Below are 19,123 nucleotides of genomic sequence, written 5' to 3'. Positions count from 1 at the left end.
CTTGATAGTTTTTAGTGTTCGGAACACTGAACATTTCAAGATGGCAGCAGTGAGGTTAGCGATGTTCTGTTGTTGGATTCTAAATTCCGCGCTACGACATGCATAAGGTGGCAGCTTTGAGGTTTAGCGCTGTTATGATGGCAGCAGTGAGGTTAGCGATGCTCTATTGTCCTTAAAAGTGAGGTTAGGGTCCGTCAAGATGACAGCTGTCATAAAAGCGCGTGGCTTTGTTTACAAACAAGAGCACGTCGTCGTGACGTCACGGTCACGTGATATGCTACGTCAGCACGCGAAGTTCAAAATCCACGCCCATGTCGTTAGAACTCGTCAGAAAGCACATATATTTTAAATTTCGTGCCTACATCCTTACGTTAGTGCACATAGGTCATGCTAAGATAGCAGCACATACGCATGCGATTTTTGTACACTCCAGCGGAATTAGTTTTGTACGGCATTCGATGCATGCATCATCGATAGTTAATGTGTACACGCTTTTAAACATCGTTATTATTACTGTTGCTATGTTCACTACATTTTTAAACATCGCTATTAGTTGTGCTTTAATTTCGTGTACGTAGGTCACACTAAGATAGCAGCACAAACACATCCGATTGTTGTAAACTCTAGCGGAATAAGTTTAGTACGATAGCCGATGCATGAAAAATCGATAAGTAATGTGTACACGCTTTCAAACATCCTTATTTTACTGCTGCTATGTTCACAAGATTTTTAAACGTGGCTACTCTTAATGCTGCTCTTAGCGATGTAGAGCGTAGAATTTAAAATCGTCGTGCTGTTGACGAGTTCTAACCACGTGGGCGTGGAGTTTGAACTTCGCGTGCTGACGTAGCATACCAAGTGACCGTGATGTCACGACCACGTGCTCTTGTTTGTAACTAAGTCACGCGGTTTTTTGACAGCTGTCATATTGACGGACACTAACTTCACTTTTAAGGACAATAGAGCATCGCTAACCTCACTGCTGCCATCTTCACGGCGCTAAACCTCAAGGCTGTCACCTTATCCATGTCATAGCGCGGAATTTAAAATCCAACAACAGAACATCGCTAACCTCACTGCTGCCATCCTGAAAGGTTCAGTGTTCCAAACACTAAAAACTATCAAGCAGATACTGATTTCTGTTAGGTAAACGCAACTCATTGCTCCACTAATAGGACGGGGATTGTATCCTTTATTAGGTAATTCTTAAAAGACGTGACCCCTGCGTTCCATTCCCTGCTATGTGTGGTATACATTTCATCGGTTCTGAACACAATTTGCTACACTTAACAAAGTAGAAGCGTTCTTGCTGCTAACAATCCATGAGGGTGTTGCACCTGTTAAAATGCACCAACTTCAGCTAACACATTCTAGGAGGAGGAGGAGGTTGCGTGAGGTAGAGGAGGAGGAGGAGAAGTCCCTTAGCCCTTTATCCCTAGGGGGATGAAGAGGAGAAGGACGCGCTCAGGAGGAGGAAGACGAGGACGCGGATAGGAGAAGGAGGAGTCCTTTTATCCTTTTGCTCTTCTGATAAGATAGAACCCTTAAGTAGTATTCTCTATTATGTGTGTAGCACAATTACTTTTCGGTTCAGCATTTTGCATAGTAGCCCTGTCCTGCACAAGCTACATGCTTGTAACCCATTCTAACAGATTGAAACAGTATGTTTCCGAACCGATATTCATGTTACATGTTTATGCGATAACTTGTTCAAATGCTAGGGACTTAAATGTAAGCAGTGTATTTCTTATAGCACTAGGCGTTCTGTTTAATTTTACTTTCCGCATAAGTTACATGCTTGTAACCCATGCCAACAGATTGAAACAATATGTTTCCGAACTGATATTTCATGATACATGTTCATGCGATAACTTATTTGACTGCTAGTGGGCTTAAGTGTAACCAATGTATTTCTTATAGCACTAGGCGTCTTGTTTAATTACACTTTCCGTGTTTGCGATACGAGAACAGGGTTTGAATCTATGTTTTTTCTATTGTTACTAAATCAGATTATCATTTACCAAGCGGGTTGGCTACGCAGTATGGTTTCTATTCTGTACTTTTTGAATTTCGCACAAGACAAATGATAGAAGGCTAATCATTTGAAGTTGTACATTTGATATATTCATATTATCGTTTACCTAGCAAGTTGTCTACGCAGTATGTGCACTGCCTTATGCATAACATCGCGTTGTATGTTTGACAGAGGTATGCCTTAACCGAGCGGGAAAAGGAGGAAGACGTTATTATAACAGCCGCTATCTTGCATAAGCTGTACAGAATTCTTATTATTTTTTTCTCTGTTCGAATGCATCTTCTTAGAACAAAGGTATGCCCTGACGTGTTATGAACACATGTTGTATCGAGTACAGTGTTCTATTCTAGTCTTGCTATGATTTAATCTCTTATTTAGTGTTCTGAACGCATCAAACAATATTCTGGACGAATGTTGAAGTTAACGACATCGAGTACAGTGTTTGATTCTAGCCTTGTTATGTTTCACTTTTTGTGATCTGCAAGTGTAAACATGCATAATGATGTTATCGCTGCAAACACGTCCACACTCTTGCCTTCGCGATGCAGGTTTAAACATGTTCGATACAGATATATAGCTACGCCTTGACGGAGGAGGAGGCGGAGGAGGTGAAGGAGGAGGATAAGGAGGAGGCCTTATCAGCCTATGTATAGCCGCCATTGTTTAAAGATGGCCGTTGAAAGCTTCAAAAAAGCATGAGGAATTTTTCAAATTACCCGCCACCACACTTCAAAGGTATGAGGTTTAGTGCAGTAAAGATAGCAACACGATGCTCTGTTGATTAAAGATGGGAGCTGTCAAAAAAGCACGTGGAATTTTTCGAATTACCCTCCACCACTTGTATGAGGATGAAGTTTAATGCCGTAAAGATAGCAGCACGATGCGTTGTTGTATAAAGATGGCGATGATAGTTGTCAAAACCACGTATATTTTTTAAATTGCCTGCCAGCACATTTCAGGAGTTGTAGCTAAAGATGGCAGCATGATGCTGTGTTGATTAAAGATGGCCCCTGTCAAAAAGGCACGTGGAATTTTTCAAATTTCCCGCTACTACTTACCTAAGGTAGCAGCTAAAGATTGCAGCACGGTGCTCTTTTAATTAAAGATGGCAGCTGTCAAAAAGTACTTGGACATTGCCGCCACCACATTTCAAAGGTAGTAGCTAAAGGTAGGAGCACGATGCTTTGTTGATTCAAGATGGCCGCTGTCAAAAAGCATGTAGCTTTGTTTACAAACAAGAGCACGTGGAATTTCAAATTGCCCTCCACCGCATTCATAAGGATCCTCGTAACAGCAGCCGCCATCTTGCGCAAGCATCTCTAGGGAGTCTCATAAGAGCCTATGTACAGCAGTCATCTTGTGCAAGCGCCCTTAAGCCGTCTCATAAGAATCTATGTATAGCCGCCATCTTGTAGAATTAGATAGCCGCCATCTTGCACAAGTATCCATAGGGCGTCTCATAAGAGCCTATGTATAGCAGCCATCTTGTGCAAGCGCCCTTAAGCCGCCTCAAAAGAAGCTATATATAGCCGCCATTTTGTAGAATTACATAGCCGCCATTTTGCGCAAGCATCTTTAGGACGTATCATATGAGCCTATGTATAGCAGCCATCTTGTGCAAGCGCCCTTAAGCCGTCTCATAAGAGGCTATGTATAGTCGTCATATTGTAGAATTAGATAGCAGCCATCTTGTGCAAGCGCCCTAAGGCTCTCTCATAAGAAGCTATTTATAGCCGCCATCTTGCGCAAGCATCCCTAGAGCGTCTCATAAGAGCAGCAGCCATCTAGCGCAAGCACCCTTAATCCGTCTCATAAGGAGCTGTGTATAGCCCCCATCTTGTAGCCGCCATCTTGCGCAAGCATCCCTACGGCGTCTCATAAGAGCCTTTGTAGACAGCCATCTTGCGGCCACCATCTTGTGCAAGCACCCTTAAGCCGTCTAATAAGGAGCCGTGTATAGCCACCATCTTGTGGAATTTGCGTTGGGAAGGGCATCCGGCCGTAAAAATGAGGTTAGTCCCTTACATGAGGTTAGGCTAGCTCTCTTACGCATGAAAAAATAGGTTAAGCCCCTACAAGAAGGCGGATGTGAGAGCTTGTGGAGGTGGAGGCGGAGGGGGCCGCAGCGGCGGTGCCTGCGGCGGCGGTGGCGGAGGCCACTGCGGAGAGGCCTGCGGTGCCTGCGGCGGCAGAATCCCTGACTTATACTACTAATACCATATCTGAAATATGTTATTACTAGCAAATGTACCCGTGCTTCGCTACGGAATTCTGCATTGTATACGAATATTGAAGTAAATACTGTACATGCAGTAAATGAGATTGTTCTAAATAGCATGTCTCTTAGCGTTATCCGAGAAACAGCATGGAGAGGTCCCCACACGTTGTTTCCAATGTAAAGTGCTTATTACGGATTTGTGATGATAACGGCAGGCTTACTTGCCTATTGCCATTCACAATCGAGTTGGGAAGTTTACATTATAATTGCAGGCCCCATTGCCTACTGCGCAGTCACAATCGATATGGGGAGTTTTCGTTACAATGGCAGTCCCCCTTTCCTACTTCCAGACATATTACAAATTGAGGAGTTTTTATTATGGCAGGAAACTTACCTACAACCAGTCAAAATTGAGTTGTGCAGTTATCATTATAATGACAGGCCCCTTTTCCAACTGCCAGTCAGCTTACTGCCCGTCACACCAAGTTGGTGAGTTTCCATCAAAATAGCAGGCCACTATGCCTAATGCCAGTCACATTTTAGATGGGTACATCTGTTTATAACTGCGGGAACGCTTGCCTACAGCCAAACATAATCGAGTAAGGAGAGTTTTGAACAAAACTGCATGCTCCCTTGCCTTCTGCAAGTCAAATCGAGAGGTGAATTATTCATTACAATGGTAGGCCTGCCTTATTAATGGCAGTTACACAGGAATTGGAGAAGGACCCCATTCCTACTGCCAGTCAAAGTCGGTGTGGGAAGTACTGATTACAATAGCAGACACACCCTTTCTCGATCAGTGAATATTTATAGATCGACATACGAAAGTATATGCATGCTTAAAATATTGCAGACCTTCATTTACAGATTGACTGCTGCAAAACGGTACGTCATATCGATAAAGGATTGTACCATAAGACGTCAAATTTAGCGGCCTAAATGGCTGGTCGTATGATATCTGATCTATTCATGGGTCAGATTAAGTTAGAAACGTTGAATAGGGTAAGATTATCTCACATTGCATTACTTTTCAGATAATTATGCGACAGCTACATACTAAGCATTTGGCTCACGTATGGCTACTGGGTGGGCCAATTTTCGTGTTGGATTTGATGATTCTATCTTTCTTATAAGTGATTGAAAGTATGAATTATGCACGTGAAAAGTCAGAATTTACTTAACATCGAGAAATAGACAAAAATCAAACGTAAAAGGGATACAGATACAACAAAAAGCCTTAAGATCAAGGTTGTAGATCACTCCAAATTGAACGGAGATTGTGCCTTCCCTTATGTAATAGGACTTCGCGAAGATCTGCACCATCATTAAAATTGCCTCCATATTTCGATATTCTTCGGGTATAAAGTGAAAAAGTTAAAGCTCTTGGAAATGTTCTGTCCGTTACAGGCTAAAACGTATAATTTTGCCAAATTTCTGTTTTCTAGTTCGTCTGGCAGATTACGCCGCAACGTGGATTTTGGGCGACGAGGGTTAAAATAAGGACTTTCAGGAAACTAAACCAAAATATTATGCAGATGGTTGTTATTATTACCCCTTAAACGCGTAGCTGTGCGAACATTTCGCCAAAATAGTCAATGTACAGACACACTCTAGAAGTGCAGACCTTTATTTCGAGAGTTACTGCTTTGAAACTCTGCGACATATCTGCAAACGGACCTCACCATCAGACGCCTTTCAGTGTTCTGCATGGTTGGTCCCATGACATCTTCTCGTATCTCCTATATTTATGCGTTAGATTGAGTTAGAATCATTGGGCGTGAAATTTTGTACAGTTTTCGCATACTACTTTATATTTGTGATACTTATATGACAGATAGAATCATAAAATTTGGCTATCACATTGCCAATGGTCATGCCAATGTGAGTGCCGAATGTCATAATTCCATCTTTCCCATAAGTGTGCCAAATTAATGTTAATATATACATGTGAAAGTACAATATTACCTTGAAATCGAGAAATACAGCTCTATTTAACGTATAAGGAATAGAAATACGATAAAAAGTCATAGGACCAAAGTTGTAAATCTCTCCAAAATGAAACGCGATTGTGCTTTCTGATTTGTGATAAGACTTACAGATTAGCCACCAATTATCCCGAAACGAAGGTGTGCACCGTCGTTAAAATTACATCCATATTTCGATATTTTCCGGGGCCGAAAGTTATACATTTGCATAGCTTAGAATATTTCCTCAAAGGAAAGAGTGTCAAGCTTTCGGGATTAGCACTCGCATACATACGGTGTAATTAAGGAAGAAAATAATTCAGTAAAGAATGTTAAAATCAATAGAAAATGGATTAAAAACTGAGGAAAGCCGGATGACGACAAATATGTAAATACCAAGTGAATGTATTGGAAAACCAAATGCCCCTCAATAAATTATGCTGGTGTGAGTTATGGATATAAGAAAGAGGTAACAGAGGAGAAATTTAGGCTCAGGCATTCTTAGGTCAACAGATATGATGACTAATGGTGTTATTACTTAAGCTGTTCGAGGACGGTTATAAACTCCAACGATATTCCGCCAATATACATCAGAATGGACGATTGACGTCCTCTCTTGCCTTCTACCCAAGGAACAACCATGAATTTAAAGGTATGATGAGGAAAATGGCAATACGTTACTTCCCTGCCGGCAAGCAGTCAGAGACGTTGCCATGGTAACCTGTAGGTTCGTTGTCGGTTTGTCGGTCACACATGCAGACCATGATACCAGCAGAAAATAGTAAATTTCTCCGTCATTTGAATAGTAAGGTAAATTATGAACATAACCAAAGTTTTTTATAATGAAGAGACATTGCACATACGGTCCACGGTGTTTACAGGAAATCAATAGTATAAGAGAAAATGGAGGAAAACCGTTGTGGTTTTCCTATAAACCCCCCGTCTAATCAAAGGTTCTAAAATGAAATGCATATAGAAACCTTTCTCGGTGTGAGTATACTCCAAATATGAAGTCTGATTGAAATCTATCCAGCTGTTTTGCCCTGAAGGTGAAACAGACAAACAAACAAACAGACACGAAAAGTAAAAACCACCGATTCGGTTTTGAGTTGTCCTAAAATGGATAAATATCTAAAAAAATTGGCAAAAGAAACTAAATTAAAGACAGCCGACCCCCTACAACTTTGTTTATAAGATTATTTGGTTGAAGGAACACCGAATGAATGGATAGTTGCTATAGTAGCCCCTGTGTATAAAGGAAAGGGTGATAGACATAAAGCTGAAAATTATAGACCAGTCAGTTTGACATGCACTGCGTGTAAGCTTTGGGAAAGCATTCTTTCTGATTATATTAGACATGTTTGCGAAATTAGTAACTGGTTTGACAGAAGGCAGTTTGGGTTTAGGAAAGTTCATTCCACTGAAGCTCAGCTTGTAGGATTTCAGCAAGATATAGCAGATATCGTGGATTCAGGAGGCCAAATGGACTGTATTGCGATTGACCTCTCTAAGGCATTTGATAGGGTAGATCATGAAAGACTACTGGCAAAAATGAGTGGTGTTGGACAAGAAAAAAGAGTGACTGAATGGGTGGCTATATTTCTAGAAAATAGAACTCAGAAAATTAGAGTAGGCGAAGCTTTATCTTACCCTGTAATAATTAAGAGGGGAATTCTTCAAGGCAATTATTGGACCTTTATGTTTTCTTATATATATCAATGATATGCGTAAAGAAGTGGAATCAGAGATAAGTCTGTTTGCAGATGATGTTATTCTGTACAGAGTAATAAATAAGTTACAAGATAGTGAGAGGCTGCAGGGTGACCTCAATAGTGTTGTGAGATGGACGGTGGGCAATGGTATGATGATAAACGGGGTTAAAAGTCAGGTTGGGTGTTTCACAAATAGGAAAAGTCCTCTCAGTATTAATTACTGCGTTGATGGGGTGAAAGCTCCTTTTGGGGATCATTGTAAGTACCCAGGTGTTAATATAAGAAAAGACCTACAGATCTCTGCGTATGGTTATGAGGGTATTTAGGGGCATATAATTCTCCGGTAAGACCCCAGCTAGAGTATGGTTTCATTGTATGGGACCTTCACTAGGATTACTTGATTCAAGAACTGGAAAAAATCCAATGAAAAGCAGCTCGATTTGTTCTGGGTGATTTCCGACAAAGGAGTAGCGTTAAAAAAATGTTGCAAAGTTTGGGCTGGGAAGACTTGAGAGAAAGGAGTCGAGCTGCTCGATTAAGTGGTATGTTCCGAACTGTCAGTGGAGAGATGGCGTAGGAGGACATCAGTAGGTGAGTGGTGTCTTTAAAAGTAGGAAAGATCACAATATGAAGATAAAGTTGGAATTCAAGAGGACAAATTGGGGCAAATATTCGTTTATAGGAAGGAGAGTTACGGAATGGAATAACTTACCAAGGGAAATGTTCAATAATTTTCCAATTTCTATCGGTCATTTAAAAAAAAAGCTAAATAGGGAATCTACCACGTGGGCGACTGCCCTAAATGCAGATCAGTATTGATTTATTGATTGATTGATTGATTGATTGATTGATTGATTGATTGATTGATTGATTGATTGATTGATTCCAGCAATTCTCTCCAATATAATTTAATTTAATCTGCCAGTCAATGCCCCAGAGGTGTGTGACAGTCTTCGCCAGCCGGCACAACTTCTATCCTCACCTCCAGATGGGGGCTTCATTCATTCCATTCCTGACCGGTCGAAAGACTGGAAACAGGCGGTAGTTTTTCATTTTAGAGATGACCTTGGTCTTCCTCTACTGTTCCTTCCTTCCTTCCTGTTGTCCTTCTAGTATGATTAATAAGTTCCCTTCCTGCCTCAGTATATATCCTACTAGACTGCATTTTCGTCGAGCAGTGCTTCTCTACAGGCCCCGTTCTTCTTGTTTGTTATTCTTTTCGTCCAGCTAATTTTTAACATTCTGCTGGAGTACCACTGATCGAAAACTTCAGGCCTGTCCTTTTCATATTTCTTCACCCTCGAAGTGTCACATACGTACAAAGCTATGCTCCAGATGTATGTTTTAAGGAACATTTTCCTGGCCTCGTTACTCGCTTCTTTTGCAAGAAAGCTTATTTTAGACTGTAAGAAACTTACATCAAAACATGCACGGTAATATCCGTTTAACCTGCACCTCTCCAGGAAATTAAAGGTTATGTATTGAAAATACGAGTACTTTATTGTTAAAGGTTGATTGCTCCAAGAAGTAAGTAAGTAAGTAAATAAATAAGTTTTTATTTTACCTGGAAAGTTGAAGGCCTTCAGGAATTTCCTCCCATCTAACCAGGCAATTATGAGTTTATATTTGGGTACAGAGTTCGGACCAAAGCATTCCCAAAAACGTTTTTACTCGTCTTGGCCGTCTGTCGTTTCTTGTAGGAGTGGAGGAATACCGAGAACCTTTGAAAAAGCAAAAAAAGGAAAGAAAAAAGAGGAACTAATGTGTATCCGAGATTAGATTCTTGGATAATTACACTGTGTGTTCATTATGGGAACGTGTCACGTACTGGAGTGGTGTTGTGATTCACCTTCGAAATATTCGAATTCCACTTTCTAGAGATTGATTGAGAGTTGCGCCTTGCAATTTGAACCGCGGGACATTTTGGTCAGGGCTTTCCATAACATGATGTTAGAAATCGATCAAATTGGTGAGGAAAAGTTGACAAGGTCTCCTTGTCAATCTCATTTATGGCTGTGATTGTATGGAAGCTTTTGAAGTATGAGTGGTGCTTAGTATTGATATTCGGAGTTCCACTAATGGGTCTGGCTGTTATCAAATTCACTATTCATAGGTCCAGTTATCCTGGAATAGCATTTTATGACCAATTGACGAAGGCAATGGTAAACAACCTGAATTCTGATCATGTATTTTACGTCTAATTATGGCATCGCCAAAGATTTTTGCTGTTAACCTGCAACTGCATACCGTATTGTGCTGCTTTTTATGATCTAACCAGTTTCAGGGTTGTAGACATAACAAACAGAAAGACAAGCAAATTTGGTAACATCAATGTTATGTTGTGTATATAATACATGGAGGACACTTTGACCTGTTTATGAAGTGAATATTTCGGAACAATCAATAAGTGATGAGGCGACGATCCCTATGCGAGCTCCAGCACTCATTGACAGGAGAAAGGGCAATGGCTCCTTAATCCTTTCAGCCTAATTATAATCTTATCTAGATATCTGGTTCATATTTTTAATTAGAGCAACGTTAAACTCATGTTGTTCCCTCGTTGTCTAGTAAATTACTTGTGGTCATTTTCAATTCCAGTACTCTGATTTATATTTCGAAACATCTGAGTCCCATCATCATTGCCCGGAGATCAATCTCGAACTCTGCTCGTAGATGTCTCTGAATTATAGAACTACTTTATACGTTGGTTTAACGTCGCCCAGACTCAGACCCGTCTTATGGCGACATTGAGATTGGGCAGGGAATGATTAGGAAGGAAACATCCACAGCCTTAATTAGGCACAATCCAATATTTATCGGTTTTGAAACTGGGGAAGCAATCGACTTCAATGTCGAAGACAGGAGAATTCGAAACCATACTCTCCCAAATGCAGAGAGGGATCGAACAGCCAGCTCGCTCAGTGCAAAAGCACTGTACAATTACGATTCCTAAGTAAACAATGAATTGCATCGAAGTCATTGCAAAACATACAAAATAAGCAATAAGCACAAAAAATTCAAATTTTTATTTATATTATGAAATATTTTTCACACTGGACTATGTCTTCTAAGAGGTTCCGTGGCTCAGGTGGCTGCGCGCCGGCCTCTCACCGCTCAGTTCCGTGGTTCAAATCCCGGTCACTCCATGTGAAATTTGTGCTGGACAGAGTGGAGGTGGGACAGGTTTTCCTCCCGATACTCCGGTTTTATCTGCCATCTTTCATTCCAGTAACAGCCCCCAGTATCATTTTATTCCATCTGTCAGTCATTAATTATTGCCGCAGAGGAGTGCGACAGGCTTCGGCAGCCGGCACAATTCATGTCCTCGCCACTAGATGGGGCCTGCATTCATTCCATTCCTTACCCGATCGAAAGACTGGAAACAGGCTGTGGATTTTCAAAGCCTCTTCTGAAATGCAGTTGTGCCATCTAAGAATGGCCTTATTTCTGATTCAGTTTCCTTATTCACATCATTTACACATATACGAAAATAAAAGTCCAACAACACGGCATTACGGAAGTCCACTCTTAAGCACTAGAGGATTAGACAATGCTTCAATTATTCTCTGAGTTCTGTGTCCTGGAAATTTAGCCAACTATTCAGTCACCGCTTCATTTAGTTCAATAGTTCTTACTTTTGTCAGTAGTCTCCCTTAATATACTTTGTCAAATTCATTGGGCAGGTCAGTACAGCCCATTTGACCTCCAAATCTAAAATATATGCTATAACTTGCTGGAATCCTACCAGTTGAGAGCCTCACTGGAATAATCTTTCCTAAACCCGAACTACCTTCCATCATACTTCTTAAATAATTAGAAGCAATGATTCCCCTGATCTTACATGCAACACATGTCAAGTTGACTGGTCTGTAATTATTACTCCATGTTTATCAGCCTTTCGTTTGTACACTGGGGCAACTATAGAAACTCTCCATTTATTTAGTATAGCTCTGTCATGCAATGAGTAATCAAATAACCTATTGCCTTCAGTATTTCCCGAGAAATTTTAATAGTTTCAGCTATGCTGAGTAGCTCAGAGGCTAGAGCAGTGGTCTTCTGATCCCAACTCTGTAGGTTTTATCCTGACTCAGTACAGTGCTATTTGAAGGTTCTCATACACGTCAGACTCATATCGCTAGATTTACAGGCACAATTATTATTAATAATAATAGTAATCCTTTTGTAGTTTACAAACTTTGCAACTTTTTTTGTAAATATCTCCATTTTCATAAGTGAATTTCAGTAATTTGCTAATATTAGTCATCTCCTCTACCCGGACATAATCCTTATGTCCAACTACTTTTAAACACTGCTGATTAAATATTTATACCTTCTGAAAATCCTGGCATATACTCGCCTTTTCCACTAATGATTCTTGGACCGGGCGAGTTGGCCGTGCGGTTAGAAGCTCACGGCTGTGAAATTGCATCCGGGAGATAGTGGGTTCGAATCCCATTGTCGGCAGCCCTGAAGATGGTTTTCCGTGGTTCCCCTTTTTCACACCAGGCAAATGTTGGGGCTGTACTTTATTTAAAGGCCACGGCCGCTTCCTTCCAACTCCCAGTTCTTTCCTCTCCTATCGTCGCCATAAGACCTATCTGTGACGGTGCGACGTAAAGCCACTAGCAAAAAAAAAAAAAGATTCTTGGAATATCCTGTCTGGAATCTGCTTAATTCCTTATAGTACCTACATATATCCTTAGATTTTTTATTAAACTTCATATGACTACTAATTATGCTGGCCATCGTGTTAACCTAACCGCCTTCCTTTTTCATAATCCAATTTCCTACTTGTTATCATTATTTACATTACACCGAAATAAACAGGTCTTATGGTGACGATGGAAAGTATAGGAGTCGGAAAGAAGTGACCTTGGCCTTAATTAAGGCACAGCCCCGACATTTGCCCGGGGTGGAAAAAGGAAAACACGACAAACCAGCTTCAGAACTGCCGATCGTGGGATTCGGCTCAAAGCTACGCGAGGAAAACAGCGAGGTCAACTTATTTGGTAATAATAATAAATGTACGTAACTTAAATAGTTCTGCGATGTTAGAAGACTCCTATGGACCGAAATGCGATCTACAAGTGTTATTTTAAGTGCCGGTAAATCTATCAACACGAGACTGTCGTATTCGATCACATGAAAATATCGCAAGGACTGAGCGGGCATCGAACCCACAAACTTGGGCTCAGACGGCCAGCACTTCTACTGCCCGGGCCATTCAGCCCAGCTCGTAATAAAACCTGTGTAACAAACTAAATGCATTCAGTCATATTTCAGTCAATAATAATGTTATATGCTTTACGTCCCACTAACTACTTTTACGGTCTTCGGAGACGCCGAGGTGCCGGAATTTAGTCCCGCAGGAGTTCCTTTACGTGACAGTAAATCTACCGACACGAGGCTGTCGTATTTGAGCACCTTCAAATACCACCGGACTGAGCCAGGATCGAACCTGCCAAGTTGGGGTTAGAAGGCCAGCGCCTTAACCGTCTGAGCCACTCAGCCCGGCATTTCAGTCAATAAAATTCTCTAAAACAAACGTTATCTTTTAATTATAAATAACAAATGGAGACCATTAATCCTCCCGTATGTCGTATGATATGACGTTTATTCCAGGGAAATTAAAAACTGAGATCCAGTCGGTTTATCTAGTTCATTAAAACTAAGAATCACAAGCAATGTTGAATTGCGAAACACATCACCATTGCAATGTTTGGTTAAGGTTATGTCAATATTATCCATCTAGCTCTACGCTGTGCTCTCATCGGTTTCACAGCCAGTGCCTCGTGAATGTAATCACATATACTATACTGGATGTGTATTTAACTTATCAATATTAGTCAACGAATGTCAACTGTAAAGAAGTCTGCTACAACGCTACGCTAACGTGATACCTCAACCGGAATTCTGATATGATTTGTTAAACATACATTCAGTTTGTTCTAACAACATTGATTTAAAAATCGTAAATTTAACCTTTTGTTTTATAGAAATGACTGAAGATGTCACTGCACTCCCCTTTTCCTCAACTGATCTCTCGAAGGATATGAAATAATAATAATATTCACTATGGAAGTGAAGTCTTGACATTTATTTTGCAGTGGAGTTTAGTTTTTAAAAATACAAGGCCAGTCAATAACAGACTCTCCCCTCAATAATCTTAATTTTTATTGAATATATTATACGAACGTTCCGTTTTCATTTTATTAAGCAAAACGTGCTGAGATGGAAACCTTACCGTTTCTCTGACCAACCATGGAATTGTAGCCTTTCTTCATATTTGCATTTTCGATCAGACTTTATATTTCTGTTAAGTTATTATTTACTGGATATATTGTAGTCTACGAAATGCCAACTAACCTGATAATTTTATTTTCTGTATTATAGGAATGAATATGTCAATATACATATGTCGCAGGATGAGAAATTATAATATTCATTATGGCAGTGAAGTCTTTAAATTTTCTTTGCGGTGGAGTGTGGGAAAATATAAAAGGCAAGTCATTAGCATGCATTTAACTTGTTCAACGTCCCAGTAACACATCGAGGTTTTCGGTGACAGGGGATGGGAAGCGGCGAGGAGCTGGATGGTAGTGGCCGTGGCCTTAATTAATGTACAGCTCCAGCATTTTCCTGGTGTGAAGATGGGACACCACGAAAAGCATTCTTCAGGGTTGCCGACGGTGGAATTCGAACCCATTACCTCCCAATTATAGGCTCACACCTGCGCGCCCCTATCCGCATGGTCACCTCACTCGGCAAGTTGTTAAGAGTAACTCAGCTCAAAAATCCTCAGATGCACTTGATGCATCATCATTCTGTTCTCATTTTATCAAACAATATTAAAGGGCTTCTGAAACTGCATGTTTCTCTTTTGTATGGGATCATTGATAATATATATAACTTATATATACCAACTTACTTCTTAGAAATAAAACCGTGCAGGTTATTTAGGTATTAAATTAGGCAGCCAGTGGTTTAATTGTTCGTAATGTACGATTAGTTTCTTGAGTGAATATTAGTATTAAACATTATACTCCTTTAAAGGTAGCGCATGTTGTATGTTACTTAGACGCGGCGTCTCTACTCAATCTCTCTACGTACACAGTTTATATATTCTGATTCACCAATTGAATAGTCGAGTGCTTTTAATGTATCCACATTCTCATTATCGCGTATTAGTACTGTACCGCGAGGGTACACCCGCCACGTTCATTCAAATGAAGCGCCTTGCTAAACGCCATCTTCCATATAAACTTGCAACTACTCGTGCAAGAAGTTTGAACTTTTGTTCAGAGATGTCTCTACAAGAAAAACTGATGTTATGCCCTCTAGTAAGAGAAACGATTAAGACTACAAAGTAATTAGTTATGTTAAGGTTTCCTAAACTGAGTTGATTTGTCCCTGTTTACTTTTTGTTAGTGTATCACAGTTGTCAACACTTCGATCTCCTTCCGCCAACTTCAAAATTGGCCAATAGAAAATTTTGTGTATTTAATTTTCAACCAATCAGCGTTTTCTTCTACATATTTAATTATCCAGTGAAAATTGGGGGTATGACGGGCCTTAGCCTAGATCTTTCTAGAACCTTCCTCTCGGGTATAAAATCTGGTACCTTTTTGAGCCACCTTATCATCTTGATCGCCCAGTTTATGAGTGTATGCTGATAGTGGAGGCGGAGGCGTCTCGCCCTTCATAGAGCAGTCCAGCTCAGTAAGATAATGGCAGCCATTTAATAACTAGGTGATAGCCTCTGAAAGCTAGCTCGAGGGGAAGGTTTCCAGTCTTTAATGATGTAACCTTTAATTTCCAAAATTCAATAATGCAAAACTCATCTTCAAATGTAAATCTCAAAACTAGCCTAGAAACTTAGCCGAAATTCTGGAATAGAGAGTGTGACACCCTCTCGAGTTGCCTATCAACTTGTATTTGAAGTGACTATGTTTATGTAACCGTTTTCTATCTGTAGCCAGGTAACATAAATGTTCTCCGTCTAGTCACCTCAGTAAAATAGGATTTGTCTCTGTAACTTCGGGCCAGAAGCCCCACTAGGGTTTTAATCTTGTGTGCCAATTTCAAGGATTGCAAAAGTCCACCTCCGCATCATTTTGATTTTGGGGCCAGTAAACTTAACCTGTGTTTTTTCTTCCCATAAACGCGCGGTAGAATGAGTATTCGATACTCCTGTAAAACTGAGTCATTTCTGTTAAGTGGTTAAACTGTTGAGGATTAAGACAGTGAATTATTTTTGAATTGTAAAATGTAGGCTGTACCTCGAGAGATCGGGAAGTGCAAATTTTAGTGAGCAAATATGCTCTGGTTGTTCAAGGTTGCCGTGATAAGGCAGTAAAGGTATAAGGTTTGGAGCGTAGTCTCCTAGATAAATCCCTAGAGCATATTCACTCTTTCTATTTTGTACAGGTGTTAGTATACCTTGTAAATGGAATTGGGAGAACTGTCTCCTTGACTATTGAGTGTATGGAGCAATATTGCTCAAGTAACCTTTGTAAGATTGTTATCATTAAGCTCGTACTCTTAATTAGCAATTTGTTGATATTTCTGACTTTGTACCTGAAATCTTGTTCCGCCGCTGAGCGACTTGTTTTGTTAATATTTTGCATTGAAAAAGAAAATGGAGAAAATAAATATAACTTTAATTTTAAAGCTGTTAATTAATCTTTTTATTGTAGTAGATAGACTTATTCATGCCCGCACCTTTCTTCACCTCTGTCAACCACAAAAACTCCGTAACAAGTACACATAAGGATTTTGTTTGCTTTCGAGTTGATCGCAAAATAATATTCCACAATATTTTTATAATTCCCTCTCCAGTCTCTAGTTGGCTACTGTTACAATGAATGTATCCTAATCGTGGAATGCATCGTACTGTTTTTATGTTGTGTGGTGTGTTGCATCTAACTACAGTCATGCGAAACTAGGTGGAAATATGACATGCTTATCAACTTGTCGTCACTCATAGCAACCCTCCACAATTTTCTGCTGCTGAGAAACATCCAACATACTCACCAAATGTTAAAAAGAGCAGTGTGGAACACCGATATGCTCCCTGAGGAATGGTTGTATATTAGAAACAATCGCACCACTGTATAACTAATTTAATACTAATGTATAGTGGAGGAAACCTGCATAGTTCAATTTAAAAACGAAGTTAGTGAAATAGAATAGTTACCTAGTTCCGGTTCAGTTGAAACTGAAGGGAGAGTATTTGTTTATTGCGCTCCACTGTTTATGATACATACATTTGATGTTTATCATTACAATCACTTTTCAATAACCACATTAAACATTTAGTGTTACACACACTTTATAAATTATCACTTGTTTGACCTAGATTTTATACAGAGTTACATATTCATGTACAAACGTGTATCCTTCCCTCCTTTGGTCACGTTAGTGCTTATTTTATTTTCTCTTATTTTATTTTGACACGTATTTTTAAAATACAAGACCATAGTGATGCTCTTCTCAGTAACATCCATTTTAGTTGAATTTTTGTATGGAATTGTTTCCTTCTTTCTATTTCTGATTCATATTCCCTATCAAGATAATATATCCGGTCTGTCTTCTTACATACTTCCAATAGATATACCTCTTCCATTTTTTCTCCACATAACAAATAACGATTATCATCATTATTCTCTCTTTGACCATTATTTTTATAGATACTCATTAAACATGTCTCCCATTCGTAAGTACAGTATTTATTTCTTCGTAAACAACATTTGGATAATTTCGCACAATTATAGTAATGTTAGTTTACATTCTGACATTATCGTCTGCTTCAAATTATTTTACACTCTTCTTACTTTCATACTCAACTTCGTTTCTTCGTTTTTACTCAACTTATTCCAAGAGTATCCTAATCCTATTCTGCCTAGCACCATTCTCATACTGATTACTTAGTAATCATCATTTAGATGTTTCACCAGAATTTCATATGCTAACTTTAATATTTCCTTCCACTTACGCATCTTAACAAATATTTTATTGCCTTTCTAGCTATGTTTTCCTGTAAACTTATATCTTCACATAGAATTCTAACTTTACTATTAGTTGTACATTCTGGTAGATCAATTAATATTTTGCAGAAATATTGCGTCTTGTTTTTCTTTCATTGACCCATATCATCCTCCGGATTTTTACAAGAAAATTTTTAAATGTACTTTTGCTGCTATTATTCAGTATTTGGCATAGAATAGTGCTCTCCAAATATCTCTTGCTAGATAGAGTGGGCAATACTTTCAATTATGTTCGTCTGATGTGTTCATTCCACTCACCGTTAATTACATTTTATTTTACTGAACACACCTAAAACGATACGCCTTCCATCAAAAAACTGTTCTTTTAATTATATATATATAATTACCTTTTTATTAATATTAACATTTAAATTCAATTATGTGCAATATAAAGCAGTTTTTGTGCTGCTGTTTTGCATGCGAACTGACGTTGGGGAGAGCAGAAGGATCTCGTCTGCGAAAATCAGGCCAGGAACTTCTTTAATGTTAAGGAAAATATAGTTAGTAAAATGTGCGAACAATATTGGTGATAGTCTACACCCCTGCTTTAGCCCACTATTTTAACGAACATATTTTATCGTTAAGTCCTTTTTGACTTAAATCGCGCATTTAACTCTGAATATAGTTCTTAACAAAGTTATTATTGATAATAATTTTGACTTTTTATTACAGTATGCTTAACGTCGCACAGACATAGATAGGTCTTATGGCGACGGTGGGATACGAAAGGGCTGGGAGTGGGAAGGAATTGGTCGCTACCTTAAATACGGTACACCCGCAGCATGTACGTGGTGTTAAATTTGGAAATCATGGAAAAACATCTTCAGGGCTGCTGACAGTGGGGTTCGAACCCACTATCTCCCGAATGCAAGCTCACAGCTGCGTGACCCATCCTTACGGCCACTTGCTCGGTAATTAAAATCTACGTCAAACTTTACATCCAGGTAAATTCCCGATTAAGCACTAGATTGTTCTACCACTGTATGATCTGATAAGTTTAAATTTATTAGCATCACAAGATCTTAAGGCGTCGTTTCGAAAGGTTGCTTAGCACAGTTAAAATGTGTATATCTTGATTGTTGGTATACAGATGTACACTTTACGTCAAGCCATGCTGTATGGCACATCTCAACCATCAAGAAATTTGA

Source organism: Anabrus simplex, chromosome 1 (genome assembly GCF_040414725.1).
Source record: "Anabrus simplex isolate iqAnaSimp1 chromosome 1, ASM4041472v1, whole genome shotgun sequence".
Classification (NCBI taxonomy): Eukaryota; Metazoa; Arthropoda; class Insecta; order Orthoptera; family Tettigoniidae; genus Anabrus; species Anabrus simplex.
This window is presented reverse-complemented; position numbering follows the sequence as displayed.